Here is a 22,972-nt window from a genome sequence, read left to right as displayed (position 1 = left end):
CAAGCAATAAAATAATGAAAATAATGACAACATTCAATGTGGCAAGCAGTTGTTTTAATATGTTTATTTAACATATCATACCTTGTAATTTTTTTCATTAAAAATTTTATTTTCTGAATTGGTATTTCAGTTTCTGCTTCCATTGAGAAATGTCTGCCAGTGAGAAGTAAGCATACATATGCTTTAATAATTTTACTTGAATGTTTTGGAAAGTAAGACTTTTTAAAAAATAATCCATATATTACTATTGTCAGTACTTAAAATATACTACAAATATGTAAATATTTTTCAAATTAGAAACATAAAATGAAAAATAAACTAAATTTGCACCTTTAAGTTTTCTGTTATTTGTTTTGAAAGACAATCTCACTGTGCAATCCAGACTGGCCTGGAAACTTGTTTTCCCATTCATATATCCAAAACTCTGAGTGAATCAATACTTTTAGGGTAAGCTAGTAGTATTTTGTCTATTATGGAATGACTGATTTAAATTGCTATTTACTTTAGTAAAAGACAACAAAATAATAATGCACTCTTGGTGTAAGGAATCCATTCCATCTTTATGTTCATATTCTCATATTTGTTGGAGTATTTCAAAAAGTATATATTAAAAATTTATTTAAAATACACAGTATATGCCTTTAGTCTTAGTTACTCAGGAGGATGAGTAAGGATCACCTGAATACAGGAGTGTGAAACCACGCATACAGTATAGAAATATCTTATCTCAAAAAACAAGAATGAAAACAAGAGACAAAAAAGATGGAAGCATGCACTATTTTGCTTCCATTTTATGATAAGTTCAAAGAGTAATATTTTAGTTAAAATATTAACACAAAAATTTAACATAATGTGAGTCTATTAAAAATATTTTAGGCAAGTTAGTCCTCCAATAATACAATCTACTTTATTGACATAAAACTTGTTTTGGTAAGATTGTTTAAGATTAAATGAGTCAATGGATAATACAAACTTACATTTCATGTATGACATGAACCAGAGACATCTGTCACTGGTTTCAAACATATTAGAACACAGCAATTTTATGCTTAATTGTAAATTCATTTTATTTTTATTAATAACAATAATATGTTCCTGTCTATCTAGACTTAAAAAATATAACTCATTTTATACCCTGTTTCATTCACAAATGAATTGTGCTTCTGAATTTTAACATGCTATTTCTAAAACTATTAGCTGTGTGTCTGCTTTATGGGATGTTCTACATAAGCTCGCTGTTCATCAATTTGGTGTCCATACATTTCTTTGAAAGCTATATTATAATTAGAGTTTAGGTTAATACTATTCAGTAACCATAAAACAGACATAAAATAATTATAACTCATTTAGTGAAATTAGAAAAGGAGCAATTATTAGACTCCCATTGTGAAGCTTTGCTGTGAGGGATAGATAATCTATCTGCAAGGCGTACTTCAAGAGCACCATTTTCAAAGAAATAAACGAGATAGATTACTGATTTGTTTTTGTGCACTGGAGGCAGAAGGGATGGAACTTGTACATATGAGCTTCCCCGAACTTTTCTGAATGCTTATAGGCCAACAACGCTGGCAAAAAGAATAGTAAAGCCTTCAAAATAATTTGTGGGCATTCTTTTTTTTTTTTTTGAATTCTAGAGACATTTTATTTAGAAAAAGGCAAAACATCACTAAATTTAAGATTTAAATTTTTAAATGGCATGTTAATGATATAAAGAGATCCTGGATAATAAAAGTATTTACACACAGAATACAAATATACAATAACTGAAAAACAAAAGTTATCCATGGATTCATTTTGCATTCCCTCTATTCATCTTCTGTTGAATTTTCCTTTGCCTTTTATAAACCCTCTTCTTTCTTGCTTTCAAATCTACTTTGGGCTCTGGTTTTACCCACTGTATTTCTACTGTTTTTTCCTCAGCTGGTACAGCAAAAACATCTTCAGTAAGATCATGTGGAAGAACAGTCTTTGGCTCTTTCTTTTTCAGTTTCTGAACATCCTTCACTTGTTGTTTCTCTCTGTATTTTGCAGCTGTGATGGATCTTATGATCCGTCCATGCATATTTGGTGATTGGTAGTGAGGATTTTCATATAATGTTGGTCCTCCAAAACTTCCCTGGAAAATCTTTATGAGATTTAAGACAAAACGAGGTCCTATTTCTACAAGAGCAGCATCTTCTTCTATGATCTGAAAGTTCCGAAACCATATCCTATTATCCAAAATGGTGAAAGTAAAAACATGGTCCACAAATGGTTGGCTTTTGGGATGATATCGAGGTGTACTAAATATCTGAATTAAGAGTTCTTTTAACAAAGCATAATGTGGCAATTCATCAAAGGCAGGATCAAAAGACAAAAGTGGCCTAGAACCTTTCCAGCAGTTGCCAGTCATCTTCAGTTCAGCCAGGGTATGAATATTCTGAACAAGGAATTTGGCAGATGGCCCATGAGGTGAATTTGAAAGCCACATATAGAGATCTTGCTTTTTCTTAGCTTCAAAATAGATACACTTATTGCAATTTTTCATTTCACAGACCTCATTAATCACAAATAATTTATCTTTACGATCCATTTTAGTATCTGCTTTAGAATGAGGCATCAACATTCTCAAGTCCTGCATTAAATGTCTTGTTCTAAAATTTATTCCTCTGGAAGAAAAGATGAGAATCCGTTCCTTATTTTTCCATTTGCCCTTGCAAACGGGGCCTGGGATACAATTTCGATCTTCTTCCTCCACGTCTTCTGGCTGCGTAGCTGGCTTCCCGGCCTCTTTTCCATCTCTTTTTGGCTTCTTCGCTTTGAGCAGCAAGTCTCCACGCCGCTTCCTCTTGGTTGCCGCCATCTTGCCCCCTTGTGGGCATTCTTATTTATGAATCAGATAATATACACCTGAAAGTTTTTAAGTATGTGACACAAATTGATTTGCATCTGCAAATTATACTTCCCACCAATTTGCAACAAAAATTTATAGATTATAAGACCTTTAAATCCTGACTGAAAATTCTTCGTAATTTGTTGTATTGCAGTGTGCTTGGAAATGACTAATTTGCTGGAGTATTATGGGAAGTACACCATGCATTACAATTTTTCTTATTAGCTAATCATCAACCCCTTGACAAAGGTATGTTTATCATCCAGAGATAAATGAGAACTCATAATTCATGACTCAGAATTTTAAAACAAAGGAAGTAACTGCCATTTTTGCATTATCTTTTAAACTATCTTGTTTATCTAAGAGTTTGGTTGTGATATGAGACTTTTACTACTCAAGGGAAGAAAATGCATTTATCTGTACGTCTATCTATTGACCATCTATCTATCTGTCTGTCTATGGATCATCTATCTACATCTACAATTTATCAGTAACAAAATCTTTTCATATCTCATTAAGAAAGACAGAGATGTCCTAATTTTTCTTCTTCATTATTCCCAATTATGTGAATGTTTACCTTATGGTAGACAGCTTTCAAATATACAGCAAAGAGAAATTCTGAAAATAAGTTTTGACAGACATTGCAGTTGGGAGATCATTGGGAAGGAAGAGGCAGAAAACATGATAAACTGTTTAAAAAGAGTTAAGTTCATCATCAACTTTATTTTTATATTAATATGTAACTTGTGTTTTGATTCCCGCTCAGCGAAAGCATCAATATTCCCAGAGGATTCTCTGATGGCCATGAAGTAAATGAAAGAAAGATAGAAATAAGAATGTTTTTTTCTGAGAGTGCTTTTCTGTCACTTAAAATGCTTACATATTTCTTTGCTTTACCTTTCATTCTCACCAGGGATCTCCTAAAAGCACAGGGTCACAGCTGCCCTTACACATGTAGGCAGATATTTCTATACCTGGGGTTTAATGATGACAGAAGGAAATTTCCAGGGTGCAATAGTGAGTTCAATGTCAGTTGTCAAGCTTGCCACTTAGAGTAACTAAAAGATAACTCATTGATTACTTTCAACGCTTACTATCTTTTTAATGAAAGTATGAAATGCTCTTGTATTTTATATGTAAAAGTCATAGTTAGATAGCAATCTTCCAACTTCTCAGTCAGGCCACATATTTGTAGTTTCTGGAAAGATTTTCAAGAATCATTATTTACATTAAGCTAAAGGACAGTGAGGTTTTCAAAGATGAGTTCTGTCTTGCTAGACAAGTAAAGAGAAATAATTGCATGAAAATGCAAAACTAAGAGGAAATGATGAATTTAGTTAATTTCTTCCTCTTCTAATGTTCCAGTATATTCATTGACCACTCTGTAGGAAGATTGCTTGAACTAACACCTGGGAATTACATGTTTCCAGTGAAGTACAGAGAGTTTGTATTTCTTTTTTCTTCTTGAGAGAAAGCAATTGATCTCAAAGATTTAGGGGATTCATTCCAGTTTTTAATAATCCCATGTGGCTTTAAAATATTTTAATATTTTCTCTCAACATGTCTCCAAGCACACAACTGTGAAGTTAGTAGAGCAATTGACATAGGAGTAACAGTGTTCTTATTTTTTGTTTGTATTGTTAGTATTTTAGGAACCAGGTAAGAATTTAATATAAAAAAGAATTATGTTATTAGCTAAGGCTCATAGTCTATTTATTTAATCAAACTGAGTGATTCTTTGTTAAAAATAGCAAATCTGTCTAATTTGTTTAATTTCAGAAATTAAGATGATTGTCTATCTTTAAAATGTCAAGTCAATTCATTTAAAGTCATGAAACAGATTAAGTATGAAAGATACAGTAGTGACTAAGAAAATAACTTGTACTGGTGAGATGTTTTATGCTTGGTATTGATGTTCCTCTTGCTTCATTTCTCTTAGATGAAGAAGACAAAATGATACTTTAATGTGAGTTAAATTTTATCACAGGTACAGAGGAGTTAAACAAAGGGGGAGAGACTAAGGTATTGATTATCCATGTAGATTTATTAATAACAGTATATAAGTCAGTAGTAAAAACTTTTAGTAAGATATCTAAATTACAGTATATCCAATATTTCATATAAGTTGCAGTGGCATACACTTTTAAAATGTTAGATATTAAACAAGTCATACTGTAATATAAAAACATTTTCATGAAGCATCCAAATCATTATACTTAATATTTGTCTTCATTATTTGGACACAGAACCTCAACATTCCCAAAGAAATTATTTTAATAATGTTAACAATAAAGAAAAAGCCAACTTTGACTGAATGAGAAAAAATTTAAAGTATAAATATTTAGATAAGTTAATCAAATTAATTGAAAAAGATTAATATAATCAGCTTTTCACAATTTTGCGAGTAATTTAAATATATTTTGCAAGTAATTAAAATAAACTATATGAATGTCAATGTATAAAATTTTGGGATCAAAGCCTTTTCTGGTAGAAGATTATAATTTTTCTTATGCTGCTTTGTTTTAATCATCAAATATGTCTTTTCTCGTATATCAAGAGAAACATTTAAATATTTTCTATGTTTCATATAAAATATTTTTATATAATTTATGTGTATAAGTACTAAATATTAGGTACTTACATATTTCTTTTAAATATAAAATTTATATAGAGATTATTATTTACATAATTTAAATTTTAAAATATCTGGAACAAAATACAGTGCATTAATATGTTCCTAAAACATTTCAAATGTTCATATTTGTCTTAGAAGGAAGAATCTGAACAAAAATTGTGTAAATTGTAAAATTTCAATTTTCAAGGATATGTGAAAATTCTGCTCTGTATATATGAACAACACTCCTGGTATGATGAGGTAAGCCTGGCTTTCCATATCTTCTCTTCTCTTTCAAAACACTTCAGCATCCTGAAGTACCCTTCAAACTCAGCCTCATCATTGAATGACTTTTACTTCATTATTTTATTTCCACAGTTTGATGATTTTTACTTTCTGTCATACCTCAGCATTGTACTTGGAATTTTTAATATCAAAAACAAGGATAATTCATTAGGAAATCTTTAACCATAAATATTATGAGTTGGGAAGGGAATATGTTTCAGAGATGGAGTGCTTGCCTAGCATGCATGAATCCCTTGGTTTGATTCCTCAGTAACACATTAACAGAAAAGGCCAGAAGTTGCATTGAGGCTCAGGTGGTAGAGTTATACCTTGAGCAAAAGAAGCACAGGGACAGTGCCCAGTCCCCAAGTTCAAGCCCCAGGGCTACCAACGAAAGAGTAAGAGCTAGCAGGTTTAAGTTCCAAGACATCTTTTGCAATTCTTAGCAATAGTATTACTGGAATCAAACTCTATCTGCACTTTTCTGGAAACCAAAGGACACACCAATCCTTCAGTGCCATTAATACTTTGCACTCTCTTGAGTCTTACTTTCTGAAAATGTTTATTGGAGGCAAAATATAAGCTGTAATAATGATAAGTTATGAGGCACAAATAGATATTAAATAACATGACTTTACAATAAAAACATGTAAAAATTCTACACTTTTACATTAGAACAAATTCCAGTTTTTAAATGGATAACTGAGAGAGAAAAATCAAAATTTATTGAGGTGATCACCATTTAAACTCCAAGTTTATTCTTATTAGTAGTAAAATAAAAACTCATAAAGCCAGTTCACAAAAATTCAGCGCATAGATGTTTATGATAATATGTGGTAATAATGCTTAAGTTGAGATGGAACAATACTTATTTATTCAGGCCCAATTGTAACATTATTTCTTCAAATATATGTCAGGGCCAAAGATAAATTAAAGAAAACCTAAAGACAGAATGAAAGTGAGAAAGGTTATAGGAATTAAAAAAAAGAATTGAAATTTTTTCTAGCTATGAAAATCTAAGGCAATTGGTTATATTCTTTTATACTCTGAATTTTATGCTTATTTGTTACAAAACAATTAAAATCTATTCCATGTAATGCCTTCCTTTTTATAACATTATAGCATTATAACATTAACTCTTTTTTTCTATTTTTATTGTAATTAATAGAAGGGTTACATTATATTCACCAGATAGAAGGTGCATTACCTCACAAACATTGATACCCTTTCTCATGTCTTGGTCCCCGTTTCCCTCCCCCCACCACACCCCTCATCTTGTTTTCCCCCCTTCCCTATCCTATTTCAAATAACCAAATAAACATATATACAATATATCAGATAACAAATACTGTAACAATATGAGATAATCAAGGGACAGCAAAAGAGATGAGAGATAACATAGTACATTAAGGACAATAATTACTCATTATGTGGCTTTTGTTACAGTATTTCACCTTGTTATCTGATTTAAATGGTAAAGCACCAACCTTTAGAAAAGCCCAAGGACATCGCTCAGGCCCTGAGTCCAAGCCCCAGAAGTGGGACCAAAAACAACAGTAGCAACAACAACAACAACAAAACACAAACAAATCTATCATAGCTAGAAAGCAGGTAAGAAATATGAAAGCAATATTTTTAAACTCAAGTTCTAAGAAAATAGTAATAAAATAACATTAATAAAATAATATACATAAGTACAACATGAAGTGCAGTAAAATGTTATCAGGTAACACTCAAGTAGCTTAAAGAGATAAAGAATAAACCATATTAAGTTGATAATAAAATGAAGCAGAAAATTGTGTCCAATAAAATATTTATAGTTTGTAAAGAAGTTATTAATTTGCAACACAAAGCTCATGGAATAATGCATAACAAAATATTTTGGTTTATGGAAACAATGCAAGAGCAAGCAAAATGCTACCTAAGAATCAGAATATTCTTGAACAAGGGAAACATGCCAAGTTTCCCCAGGATAAATCTATTGACATGCTAAAGCTAAGCCATTTTATTTATTTATTTATTTATTTATTTGTTTTATTTATTTATTTATTTTGCCAGTCCTGGGCTTGAGCTCAGGGCCTGAGCACTGTCCTTGGACTTTCTCAAGGCTAGAGCTCTACCACTTGAGTCTCAGCACCACTTCTGGCTTTTTTCTATGTATGTGGTACCGAGGAATCGAACCCGGGTCTTCATGCATGTTAGGCAAGCACTTTAACCACTAGGCCAAACTCCTGACCCCAAGCCATTTTATTTTTATTTTCATTATTCACTTTTGAATAGTGAGCTTATCACTTATTATAATTACTCATTTCATTCTGGGAACTTTCTTCCCCTCTATGTGAATGAGCATAGGGTTCTGGTGTGATAGTTCAGAGCCTTTGAACTCAATGTGTTGTGTGAACCTGTAATGCCTAAGAGCTCAGTGGGGATGCCTAAACGTAAGATGTGATTGCAGATGATTGATCTCAAATCTGAATCCATAGGTTAAAGGAGCCCTGGTTGTACATAGAATTACTTGGCCTAGAATTTAAGCCAACAAATTCAAACAACAATGTAAAACCAAACAATGAGCCAACAACAGCAAAACATTATTTAGGTCCAAGTTCTGTAACTTAGTCTACAAACATTTCTGAGATTACTCTTAAGACTTCATATATTGCATTTCTCTACGTGAAACATCTTGAGACCACTATCATTAAAAGTTTCATTCACACTGGAGGGAGGCATCATGGTGTAGAAGGTATAAATACAACAGATAATCAGGAGAAAACAAACCCAAAAGCTACTCAAAGAATATAGGAAGTTTTATGCTTTGTGCAACATTGAGGTTTCTTGGGATAAGAGAATAAAAGATTAGTAGATGATAATATCTCTGTTTTGTTTGAACATGTAGACAATTAGAATATTTTAGAAAGAGTCCTCCTGAGACACTGGAAGATTGTAAAGTGGTACTAAGATTGGTTCCTCTGTATGAGAAAACACACTCATACAAATTATGCTGTATGTAAAGATGGACTGAGAGACTAGAGAAACATGAACCCACACAAGTAATGTGTCACTGTCCTTTACTTATCAGAGACTAATAATGATATAGAGTCAGTCTGATAAATAAATCATCTAATCTGCCTTTTAGTGTCTCTTAACATAGGAAGTAAGACTCATAAATAAGATACACAGCAACTTCAGATAACAAAACAACTATTAAGATATGAAAAGTAAAACATTTTGTGTGTGACTAGCTTTATCTATTTTTATTTTTGTAAATAAGATTTAGATGAGGGGTTAGGTGCCAGCATTAATCACTTGATATGTAAGAAAGTATATAGAAATATTCTATTGGTATTAAGTTGAACTCAGAAAGTTTGCATTAAATTATCTTAAATCCATTGCATTTTCATATGAAATCAAAATTGTTTTTGTAATATGTACTGATATTATTTTACTATAAACATTTCAACTTGCTAGGAATATTAAATATGTTCTGGCTGAAATGTGGGTACTAATGGTACTGACAGAGGGCCGATGGAGAGGGAAAAGAGACATGAATATCATATACAATAAAAAGCCAGAAGTGGTGCCATGGATCAAATGGCAGAGGGATCCCTTTGATAAGGTTCAATGACAGTGCTCAGGCCCTTAGATCAAGTCCCAAGAATGGCACAAAAAAAGAGCTGTGAATATAGTCAAAATACTTTATATATGTATATATATGTGAAAATTGAATACTGATGCTTATTATGAATGGTTTGATAAGGGGATATTGGGTAATGTTGGAAAAGATGAGTCTGATCAAGGATTAGTGTGTCATATATGTAAATTTTGAACTGAAACAAAGTTATCCAGATAATTAATACTAGTAAAATGTGAGAGTATTACTCGTGAAAATATAATAGTGATTCTCAAAGCAAACCTCATCCTTATGACCTTATAATGAAATTGATCTCCAATAACAATATCAAGATACACATGGTGAAAAATTAGTTAAATTAGTGCTATTATCATGACATAGAGACATATGAAACAGAAAATGAATGAGTCAAGAGCAGCTCAGAAAAGAAAATTTAGATATATGAAGTAGAGCAAGGCATTTGTCCTAGTAGAGTGCTTGCCTATCATGCACAACGAAGACCAGGGTTCAATTCCTTGGTACCACATACATATAGAAAAGCCAAAGTGGTGCTGTGGCTCAACTGGTATCACTCTAGTCTTGAGAAAGACCAAGGACAGTGCTCAGGCCCTGAGCTCAAGTCCCAGGACAAGAAAAAAGAAATATGAAGTAAAGCATTATAAAGAAAGAAATGCTTTAGAATGTGTTGTGGCTTTTTATTTCAAAGGGAGGAGCTCAGCAATGTAGAGGACAATATAATGTTTATACATTTTGGCCAAACATTTCTTCTAAGTGAAAAAGAAAACCACATAATTTATCTATGCAGATCATGCCCCTCTGACACCTTAAAAGCCTGACAATCCTTCCTGATGTACATTCTTGGGTAAAGTTGCAGTGAAACAATTTGGATCTTGAGTTTTGAAAATCAGTGTTTTAACCTAGTTCCCTCTGGGTCAAGTGTAGTTTGGAGGAGGAAATAAGCCTATTATGTATGAACTACATTATGAAAAGGTGAGCATAGTAAGAAGGCTCTTGCAAAATTAGTGAATCATTCAAATGTGAGAACAAACCTGGTGGATCACTTGTCAAACAAGGGTTTTTGTTATTGTTTTTTTGTAACAATACTTGGGATGATTTGAAAATCTCAGATGTAAAAGGGAGTAAGGAACTCAACCTTGATTTAGACAAAAAAGTTAGGTTGAAAGGATTCTATCAAATAGAAAAGGATGCTTTTTAAAAATGTTTTTGTAAGATGTGGGGTTTAAGCTTAAGATGTGGTCATTTTCCCTGACCTTTTCTGTTCAAGGATAGCATTCCAACACAACTCCACTTCTGGTTTTCTCATGGCTAATTGAAGCTAAGAGTTTCATGGATTTTCCTGCCCCTGGCTGGCTTTGAATATGATTCTCAGATCTCAGTCTCCTGAGTAGATAAGATTACAAGCATGAGCCTCCAGTGCTTGACACTGTATGCTTTATTTAAACAGCCACTCCAGTGCCTAAAACTTTAAGGATGTATCACAGTACATAAAATTATGAGGAGTACATCTTGATTTTACCCTCTGTATTGTATCAATTGGTCTGTTGCATATCTGAATGACTATAGAAAAAGTCTAGCTGACCCAACAATCATGTAGCATATTGTTATTATCTTCTTCTATACTCACTTTAAAGTGGTGAGTAGGAGGGAAAAAGAGCTTAAAATATTCATGTAGTAAATTGTTTTTCCTAGACGATCCCTTCAAAGCTCAGTATCATTTAATAGCCAATATTTTTTTATTATTTCTATTATATATTGATTCCATTATGTCCTCTGATCTTCCTTTCCTCTTGTGCCTCCATTTCATAATCTAGATTGAAGGAGTAGGACCATTCTGAAAATACTATCATAAGAGATAAATAATATATATGTGCATATGTCAACATCCATCAAATATATACCTATATGTTATTTCTTAAAGGGTATGAATAAGGAGAAAAAAATAACCTGCTTATTCCTCTTGGTCTGAACCATCCATTTGCTGTTTTTTTACATTCACATGCTCACATGCGCGTGCGCGCACACACACACACACACACATATATAACACATCTTTGTAGGTCTCAGTAAAGTCAGGCAAACTGGCACATGTCTCTAATGTCGGCAATGAGGAGGTAAAGGCAGATCAAGGGAATCACAGATTGCAGAGCAGTCTGGGATTCAGATTGCGTAGTCAGAAAATAAAGGGATACAAAATAGTACTAACAAAGTAAAATTCTTAATCATGACAATGGAATAGTCTTACAGATGGTTTATGTTTGAATAGCCCAATAGCAAAGTGTGATAGATTAGCAAAATAGAAATAGGTGCTTGAAGTTGTCCAACTCTCAAAAACAAAAACATTCAGAATTTAAGTTCAAAAAACAAATGTCTTAGCTTTGTAAACAATTTATGTTTGAGTTTTGTATCTGTAGGTCTTTCAAAATTAAATGATATGTAAAGATTAAGAACATGTCAGATACCTTTAAAAATAAACAGTAGTATAAACTTCAAAATACCTAATATGTTCAAAATGCACACATTATACCACCCAAACAGATGTATGAGAATATTCTGATTTGCAGAGTTCTTGCATTGCTACCCCAGCTGCCCAAGCTGTGAACACTGTTAGAAGCTAATGGAAAAGGTGACTTAGCAGCAGGTTTCTGGTGGGAGAACATGTAGGGTATACAGTAGCCTGAATAACACTACCTAATCCTGCATATCAATGTAGAATGTAGAATCCAACACCGTTATTCAAATTAGCATATGAATGTATGTAATCATGGATTTTAGAGCAGAGTTATTAAGCTGTCCTTATAGCACAGTGTTGTAAATGATCCCATGGAATACTGTATGGCTTTTCATGAATCCAAGATGACATTCTGTGTAATGTAGGGATGTCAACATGGGGGTTTTTACACTATATTTCCATTTATGCAGAGCTGAAAGGAAAAATTCAGCTTTACCTTTTCCAAGTACCTTCTGGTCATTTTTACCTTGCCATGTGACAAAGTATTTTTATGATAATTTCAGATTTAAAACACAATTACATGGTTCGCTAATAGAAATAATATTCACACTACCGGCATCTACGAAGATAGTAATTACAACAGAAAAGAACACCCTAAAGGAGAAAAAGTTAAAATATGTTTAACCCTCAAGAAAAAAAATCATATGGAATCTAATATTCTATACATGTTTAAATGAGCTGGTTTATGTACTTGATATCGCTGTGACATTTGCTTACAATTTCCTTTAGAGTGAAGGACCAATTCTACACCAATTTGAAGACTATAAGAACTAATTGTTGTATATACACAATGGAATTCTTCTCATCTATTATTCAGAATGATATTGTACCATTCATAAGGACATGGAAAGACTTGGAAAAATATATTTATTAAATAAATAAACCTGTTTATTAAATAATTGAATAGCCTTCATTTGAGTATGATATCTGTTTCCTTTGAAGGTGCATATTAATACTGCAGAGATTTTTTTTCCATAAAATTTTGAAGTGTATGCACTAAATAGGTATGCATTTTATTTTATTTGTATTGTAGAGGATAATTATTCCTTTGCAATATACATTTAATGCATGTTCAGTGAATAAATTAAAAGTGATTAAATGAGTGGTGAGAAAGAACATACGAAACATATAGGATGGGAGTCAATCAATTAAGAAATTAATAAATCAATTTCAAGTTTTAACTCATAGTCTCAAAATCCCTTTGCTTGCTTACTCTGGGAAAATTGTAGCACTTCTTCTATACTTCCATCTAGCTTTTTATTGGATAAATAGATGCAAAATCTTAAGAATTTTTTTTACTCATACTGGTTTTGAACCAGGAATAGGCATGAGCCTCTAGCACCTACTTAGGATATTATTCTAATGATAAATTCATACAATGTGACTTATCTTCTTAAAACAGTATCAGCATAGGGTCAATGAATATGCTTTTTACAATGATTATTCTTAGATAATTTATAAAGTCAGGACCTTCTACTCAATAAAGAAAAATAACTACTACAAATTAAGAATTTAAATTTGATTGTAAGGGTTTTCTTTTCTATCTCTTCCTCCTTTTTCCCTCCCTCCATACTTACCTCTCTCCATTTTTCCTTGCCTTCTTCCTTCCTTCCTTCCTTCCTTCCTTCCTTCCTTCCTTCCTTCCTTCCTTCCTTCCTTCCTTCCTTCCTTCCTTCCTCCCCCTCTTCCTCCCATTTTCTTTCTTTCTTTTTCTTTCTTTCTCTCTTTCTTTTCTCTTTCTTTCTCTTTTTCTTTCTCTCCCTCTTTCTCCTTCCTTTCACTTTAATAATACTTCACCACTTGACCCATGGTCCAGCCTTTTGGAATTTAGTTCTTTTTCAGGTGGGATCTTTTTACTTTTGCCTAGGAATGCCCTTGGGCGTTCATCTTCCTACCTTTACTGAAGTAACTGGGGTTACAGATGTGGCCCATCATCATCACCTTACTGTTGTTGTTGTTGTTGTTACTACTGACAGTACTAGAACTTGAATTCAAGGTCTAATACTTGATAGGTTATCACTAGGCTATTTGAGCCATGCCTGTAGCTCTGATTTTTTAATTAAAGAATTTATTAACATTGATTTTTACATCGTATTTCAAATGACGTGTTTTTTTTTTAAAGAAAGGATCATGAAAACTTCTTCCCAAACTGGTCTTGAAGTGCAATTCTTCATGAGCTGCCAGTCCTCAGGCTCAGATTATTTATTGAAATAGAATCTTAATAATTTTATTTCTGCGATGACATTGAACTGAAATTCTTTCATCTCCATGTTCTATGTAGTTGGGTTGATATACTTAACCAAGCCTGGCCCGTGATGAATTTCTTTGGATTACAGATAACCTGATGAAGACATTTAAATATATTATTTGTTCTGAGAAAACTGAAACTTACCAATAGTGAAATACAAAATCTAAGTTTTTTTTTTTTGCCAGTCCTGAGCTTGAGCTCAGAGCCTGAGCCCTGTCCTTGGACTTTCTCAAGGCTAGAGCTCTACCACTTGAGCCTCAGCACCACTTCTGGCTTTTTTCTATGTATGTGGTACCGAGGAATCGAACCCGGGTCTTTGTGCATGCTAATCAAGCACTCTACCACTAGGCCAAACTCCCGACCCCCAAAATCTAACTTTCTTTATATTCTCTCTCAGTCCCAGTAGTAATATATATATATATATATATATATATATATATATACATTTACCTCAACATATGGTATCTATATTGTGTATCTTGGAAAAAATCTTTAAAATTTGCAATTATATACAACTAATATTTCTTTCTGACAAAACTTAGACTTTTGAAATTTGAGATGGCATATTCAGTTCAATAGCCATCATTACCTACGAGTGATTATATATTTTATAATTGAATTATGTGCAATCACACAGGAGCTTTAAATGAATCTGCCTAAGAAATAAATCTGATTCTTAAAATTAGACGAAAATTATACTTACTTTTTATACTATGATGTAAGGTATATGCTAATACATATTTTTTTTTGCCAGTCCTGGGCTTGAGCTCAGGGCCTGAGCACTGTCAAGGCTAGAGCTCTACCACTTGAGACTCAGCACCAGTTCCAGCTTTCTTTTTCTATGTATGTGATACCGAGGAATCAAACCTGGTCTTCATGCATGCTAGGCAATCACTCTACCATTAGGCCAAACTCCTGGCCCAAAATATATATTTTAAAAGTTTTATTATTATTACAGAAAATAACAGTGTTTGGATTTGAAAAACAATACATGTATGGTGTATTAGTATTACAGAATTGATAGTTGTGGAGTGTTGTTTTTGTTCTTTCCTTAAATTGAGATGATTTATTGGAAAATTGAAGAGATAATCAAACTCCTAGAAGCAGTAAAATAAATAGTATAAGAGAAATTAAGGGAGTCTACTATTTATAGAATTTGCAGTGGTGAAGTAGCAAAATGTAGAACAATTGGTATGGGAGTTGACATATTAAGAATTTTAATTGCATCTGAGGGTAACAGAAACCCATGAAGCTATCAGAGCAAAGGAGAAGCAGAGAAATGGGAAATTTTACCAACTACAAAGAATATTTTCTGGAAAAAATAAAAAGCATATTAGGAAAAGTAAACCAAGGTAACAAACAGATCCCCTTCTGCAGTGGCTGAAACATGATAGACCTTTTTGTTTTCCTGTTACAGTGCAAGGCAGGAAAATGAGGAATCGAAAGAATAGGCTCCGTCACATCACGAACACAGGCTGACATAATCCCTCCATCAACAGATGGCCTTCCATGACAGAATAACCAAGTGCCATCTTAAGGGCAAGTTTTGGGGAAAGCAAATGCACATATGGGAACTTGCTCGTGGAAGTGGTAAATGTTACATCCACTCATATTTCATCAACAAATACTTAGTCATATGGCCAGAGTTTGCCAAAGAATGGGGTAGAAAATTGATCCATTTATCTGGGCCATTGCATCCATGGACAGAAAATAAAGCATACATATTGTCCATGGAAAATAGCAGACGGCACCACACACCCTAACACCTCTATTCTTCATGGCAAAGATTCATGTTTGATTTGAGTACCCTCTCAAACTTCTTCTGGTTTTCCGATATATAGTGAAAGCATTAGCAATGATACAATTTCTCAGCACTACCACAAATTTTACTTAACCCCAATGCATGTTCTAGTTCTAATAAAGCTCCTGTGAACATCTGATTAAAAGTAATAATGATAGCACATGAGTTTACAGTTAATCTCAAACTTGCAATGTGGCAAATTCTCTGTCTATATTGATGTAAAATTGTTCCAGCCCCTATAAGATGATTGCGCACTAAAATTTGTTCTCCAGTGATTTACCAAGGTCCTGCTTAATGACATGTGCTACAGTAAGAATTAAGTGCATACATTTTTGCAATTATTTGCTATTTCAGGATAATATAATAAAACTGCCCAGGGTGGGTTTTAAAAAATATAATATTGAATCTGCAACATGAATTTCTTTATAGAATCATGCCACCACAAGTTATATTCATACTATTTGCTTAATAGCATGAACATTTAATTGAGACAAAAATAAATATGATTGTATTAAATAGAAATGTCACATCCAAATGACAGAATAACATAAAAGACATTTCCAAGGAAAAATAATTTAATCTACTTCATTAGATACACGTTAACTAGTTGTAATTATTTCTGTTCTATCTAATTTCTCTTTGCCCTAAAAGTTGTGAAAAAGTGGAACTCTGTAACTTTGCTTCTTAGAAGATTCCAGTGTTTTTCAAATATGAAGATTTAATTGCTGTGTGTTTTTCCAATGGCTAAGCATTGCTTAATTCATAGTTCTTACTTTAGGATCACTTTCTATCTTCTTCCAGGCTTTTCTTTCTTGTTCTAATTTTGTGTAATATAGATTCTGTTAAGTTTTTTCCTTCTTTTAACACTGACAAGTTTGTATTATTTTATTTCTGTCCCCTACAATTTAGCTCCTCTGTTTCTGTAACTTTTAGTTTATAAACATGTGAGCACATTAACAGATTATTTCCTATCTATATAGTTATTCTAAGATATCTCCTATAAATTTCCTACTAATGAACACTTTTTGTTTTTCCTAAAGAAAATTAATAGCTGTAATGAAAAATATTTTTTATTATTCTGTCGTAAAGTATGTACTGCTCATCACTACAACGGATTGCCATTGATTTTCAAAGAGGATAAATATCACTTTAGTCTATTTGAAAGAATTTTGAATATATCACCAAATTTTTAAAACCATTAGTCAAAACAGAACAATATAAGCAATGTCTATGAATGAGGATTTGCTAAATCAGTAGTAGATATTACTAAGATGAGGTCTATTACACAAGCTTAATAATATCTTATTGGAAGTCTTTTGCATTTAATTAATCTAATTTTAAAGGATCTTCAATTTTCATTCTATCAAATTCTATATGCTTTCTACTTGGCTACCCTTTGCTGATCTAGAGTTCATTTGTTGTATGTGCCAAAATGTAATAACATCACACATTTTAAACAGCATATTTTTGTAATAAATATTTGTAGAATAAAATCAAAAAGGTATTTTGCATATGTGGGTATATATATACATATATTCTTAGGATTAATACTTGTAGGACTTTTTAAATATTTGTGTGCTATAGAAAATAGGCTCTTTTCTTTCTGCTTTTATTTTTCATGTGTTTTCTATGACAATAAATTTTTTCACACAAAAGTACTCCTTAATTTTCACTGGTGCAAATTCTGTCTCTGTTTTTAAGGTACCTGTATGGTGTTTGTTGACTTACAAATTTTAAAATAAATTTTATTATATAAATCTTTGTAGTCCATAACCGTTAAAATACATTTGAGCAATTAACATACTTGAGCAATTAATCTATAAATTCATAAATAGTATTTTTCTAATTAATTTGAGGTTTCGTGGTGCCTAATCATGCAAAGATACAGTCTATAGCTTTTAGTTGCCTTTTTTTGTCTTTTAAGGCTTTTTATGTCCCAGAGCTGAGGACCAGACTTAGGCTCTTGGACTTGCCAGGCAAATGCTAGTCTACTGAGCTAAATCTCCAATCCAATTCTATAGATTTTAAAGATGTACTTTTGAGAAACATCTTAGTTGGAAATAAATAGTATTTTCCTATATAGTAGATGTTCTATTCCAAATCAACTAATTCCTACCAAAAATTACCTACATTATGGAAATACATTTTTATCTTTAAGGTCCATTATAAATTATTAGCTTTTTCTCTAACCTATTATATTTCTCAAATTTTCAGATAGCTTCTAGTAAAAATTCATGTATAGTTATAGATATTCTAAAATAAAGTAAGCCCAAGCCTGTCACTAATTAAATGGTTATAAAAGAAACACTGTTTGATGTGTTTGATATTTTAGTATTTTCAAGTGGCTGGATAAAATCATTAGTCAGTCCGGCATTGTAAGCTCTTCATTCTGCCTCCAAAGTGTAAGTTTATATGTCTTTTCACCTAACTTAAAATAACATCTAAAATGACTGCTGTTCTTATAATTCTAACAGAAATAAAGGATATTGATTAAATTTTGTGATACATAATGAGTACCCTAAAGTATATGCCTTCCTTTGGAACACACACACACACACACACACACACACACACACACACATATGTATTCTTATTATGAAATTAGTGATTACAGAAAATTCTGTGAACTTCAAAATTTTATGATTGTTTTGTGAACTGGCTATTCTTTTTGTCATAAATACACTTAAAACAACTCTACTTCAATGGAATATTGGTATTATGCATGTTGTTAACTACAAGAACCTTGATAGAAATGTTATCTTTCTACCTTTTACATTATAAATTTCAAACAACTGACTTCTGATTAAAAAAAAACTATTTGAGGAAAAAAACCCACTGTTTTGCCATTACTGTCATCAGATGAACTTTTGTGGTTTAAAAGTAAGCTTTAATTTACATGTAATTTTTATTTAAAGTAAGTATAGATTTCTGCATAGATCAGTCATCATTCTTAATGTATCATGTTCTCTTTTCAAATTGCTAATTCAAGAATAAGCTTTGTACACAGTATTTATACCCATTGGCTACTCATGAGCAAAGTTTTATTTACTCTTTCAAGTGATAGACTTCCTTGGGAACACACACACACACACACACACACACACACACACACACACACACACATGCACACACACAGGCAAAATCCAAAAAATGCCTCTCTTTGAAAATCTTACCTGATAATAAACTTTCCTAATATTTCCTTGCTAAAGATTAATAAACTTCTCTTGAAACTTATATCTAATTTATGTGACTTTAAGGGTCATGCTTTAATAACAATGATGAAACACGATTATTACTTCCTAATGCTGAAATTACAGTTTTTACATTGTAAATTTTTCCTGCTATGCGCCCTGTGGCACTAACATCTTTATCACTCCATGTGTTTCTAGTTTTAAAACCTTTACCCCTGCTGTTTGAAAAATATTTCTCATTTTCGTCCCCTATGGAGTACAGAAATCCCTAAAGGCAAAACCATTAGTGATCTCTCTGCCTTTCCCCAAACACGTATTATGATCACCAGTGCTGTTCCCCCTGCCTCATTGGCTTTTGGTAAAGTATGTAAATGAGATGTTCAAAATACACACTTTTTGCAACTGTGCAAGTTCATACTGATTTATAAAATGGGCAGGCTATTAAAGTGACTGAAAATGTCAGCAAGATTTATGCATGGGTGACAAATTGTATTGGAAGTGTTCATTTTTAACATGCTGCCCAAGGATTTTTTTAAACAATCTAGATATTCTCTGTGATACATTTGTTTTAAGGCTATTTTTTCCCTCCCTAAACATACTTTTGATAGTGACTTTTTGACTGGAAAAATAAACAATGCTACTTCACAATCATACAAATTGTATATTATCGTACAAAGCAGTACTTGGAAGATATGATGAATTCCCTTTTGATGCCTATTTTCGCTACATACCATTAGTACAATAATGCTTATTTTGCCTTCATAACAGATAATTTGAATTGCATGCATAAATATTTCATCACTAAGATCTAAAATTATGTAAGCATCAAAACAATTACCTAGGCACCTCTGAGAAAAATATTTTATTCACATTAAAAATGCACAACTTAGGGAACAAAAGACAGAAAGGACATCTAATATTTATCTTCTGGAGTTTGATTTTATCTTTGGGAAATCCTGCGAAAAAATAAAAAGATCCTGGCAATATTCAGATCAGTTATCTCTATTGTATGTGAACTTGTTCCAGTAAATATCAGTGCTCTGTCTACTATTCAAGCAGATAGTGGGGTACTCTTGCCAGTTCAAGTGAGGTCTCTGAACAGTGATACTGGTATTTCATATCTCAGGATCACAGCCATTCATTCACTGAATGAATCAAAGGAATATGAATAATGATCTTGGAACTAGTTTATGGAACGTCATTTAAGGAACTAGATCATTCTGGTGGACCTCCAAACATCCATTCACACAGTAGAAAAAAAACAAGGAAAATAATGTTTGCCATGATCACAGACACACACCACGTAAGAAATCTACTGCTGTAAATGAAAACCCACTTACGATTAATTCTTTAAAAAAATAAACCATTTCTTATCATCACAGCATTGTTATGAAGTGTTTCTAGTTGAAAAAAACTTTGTTATTAGAATTCTAATTCTACTTTTTATATTCAGATCAGTATGTACCAATACTATTATTGCAACCGATTTTCCTAATTAGTTCATTAAGTTGCATAACAATTGGTTTACAACCAACAACTCTTCTTGATGTTAAAGCAGTAAAGATAAAATTGATTTAAAGCCCATTTTTGATCTTTCATTCTTACCCATTTGTATGTCCTGGTGTTTGATGAAGCTCTTCTTGTATGCCCATGCCAGTGTCTCTGCCCTGTTTGAACTTAAATGCCATGGCTATGTTCTTGCTTATTAAAGAGACTTAACATTATGCTCTAAACTGAAAAATTCCAAACACTGTTAAAAAGAAAAAGAAACAACAAAACATCTGCTTTTCATCAAGGGGCACCATCTTATAGCTTTCACAAGGTTTTGAGAGAAGGCAGGGAGAGTTGTGAATAAGCAGAGATTTGCAAAGGCAAAGATACAACTAGAGAAAACTGAGAAAAAAAGGTTTGTTGAGGTTTTATTGTAGTTCTGACTAAAATACTATTTTTTCCAAACAGAAAAAAATGTCAAATGTGTGCATTGTTGCTTATTCAAATATTATTTGCTAAGATAAATAATATTTCAATTTAATACTGAGATAACTCCATCATCATATTTCCTTCTACATTTTTGTTCCCATAATTTTGAGAAGTCACTCAGATATCTGTATAGTCCTACTGATTGGTGTTTGCCTCCAAGTTATTATCAAAGAACACATTCTCCTGATTTACACTCATTGTCATAGAAATATTTTCACCCCAGAGGACACAAATGAAAACATTCTTAAAACTATTTTAATAAAATATGAAGAACTGAGTACATTCAAGAACAGCTGGTGTAATGTCAAGAAAATTTGTCTGTAGAGAAGCAAAGTCCATCTCCTTCCTTTATCTCTGCATTGATACGCATGATAGGAATGGTTTACCACAAGCAGTCAATTTGGAAATCTAAACCATGAAGTTCAAATGTACATATATATGCAGATTTTATGAATGTGCATATAATATTTCAGAAAGGCCATTTTCAAACTTCATTTGGGTTGGTTGTTACCCTTGAAAATCAAAAATCAGTAAAGAGGACCTAAAACTATACCACATACCTGGAATAAAAATTAGAACCTCTAACTTCCAATCATACTGCTAATTGTTCCTCCTGTATAACTGGAAATTTACTCTTCTTTTTAGTGCTCTCTTACCAAGCCAGAAGTTTTTTAGTCATTGATTTCCCTTCTAGTAACTTTATTTGCCAAATTAAATTTGCCAAATTAAATGTGAGTTGGCTTAGTGCTACAAGTATTAACTACACTTCTAATGAATGCTAAATATTGAATTAGAATAGGAAGACCAAAGGATTAGAAAGCAAGCATTCCTCCATTCGTGCATGAGTGCAATTCATTATACTGACAATGAATAGTGTTCTGGGCTATAACCTGAAGACAAATTCCTCCGTCAGTGAAATCATTATTTACTGGGGGTGGCAAGAATGGGGGAGGATCACTAAGTATACAATTTTGATGCTTTATCCCTTTTATAATAAATAGAAATCTCTGTATAAATCAGCGTCTCTAATGAGACCATCAATGTTCAGAAATAATATACCTTTTAAAAGATGTAAATCTTCTCTAACACTCCCTAATAATTCCAACAAATGTCTAATTTATACAAAAACAAGTCATAGAAAACAGACCTTTTAACTGAGTTCTGCCTTACTTATATCATCCTCATTTATCTTTGGAAATCTCAGCAGCCTTGATGTTATTGGACAGTAAAAGGGCTACCATGGTCCTCCTGTCAAAAGACAATTTTCTTCCTTGAATGATAAGCAATGGGACATGTAAGAACAAAAAGCCAACTGATTAATGACCTGCAATTCATCTACAATTATCATGCCCATGTTACACAGTCATTGTATAGATTGGACTAGATCATTAAATTATGTGACAGCAATCAGCCATCTAACTTTAAAAGAGGTGGGAAGAGCTAATTTAAAAACTTAATATCTCAGGATGATACAGTAGCTGAGAAAACCAGCCAATTTAGAGGAAATTACCATATGTACCAACTCGAATGATAGATGTGAGCCTTAGCTAAGCACTTGTCCCTGTGCTGACAGTATTTTCAAGTAAAGAACTCTGTGCTTTAATATGTGTCTGAGAGTTGCAGTGATCCAAATCATCAAACACTTAGAAGAGCAAACTATAATGTCCACAAGAAAATATGTGCTCATGATCACTTTCCATGCTTCTTGTTTCTGACCCTGATAAATCTATTTAAACATAAAGATTTCCCCCAATCTTAAACTTCAAATACTACATTTCTGAGGATTAGGATTTTAATGTCAGTTTTAAGGGGACACAAACTTT

The 22,972-nt window shown here is 32.4% G+C and overlaps 1 long non-coding RNA gene and 1 pseudogene across 1 annotated transcript in view; both read right to left on the bottom strand.

The window, feature by feature from the left end:
- The window catches only part of LOC150056400 (uncharacterized), a 105,686-nt gene extending 84,825 nt beyond the window's left edge, over positions 1-20,861 (bottom strand). The window contains exon 1 of the long non-coding RNA XR_016537320.1: positions 20,775-20,861. This is a non-coding gene — a long non-coding RNA (uncharacterized LOC150056400). The remainder of the gene's footprint in view (positions 1-20,774) is intronic.
- LOC150056401 (ribosome biogenesis protein BRX1 homolog pseudogene) lies at positions 1,629-2,844 on the bottom strand (annotated as a pseudogene).
- Positions 20,862-22,972: the final 2,111 nt, after the last annotated feature.

This window comes from Megascapheus bottae, chromosome 12, assembly GCF_031878675.1.
Source record: "Megascapheus bottae isolate mThoBot1 chromosome 12, mThoBot2.hap1, whole genome shotgun sequence".
Taxonomy (NCBI): Eukaryota; Metazoa; Chordata; class Mammalia; order Rodentia; family Geomyidae; genus Megascapheus; species Megascapheus bottae.
Note: the sequence above shows the minus strand (reverse complement) of the source record. Positions and strands in the feature narration are given on the sequence as shown.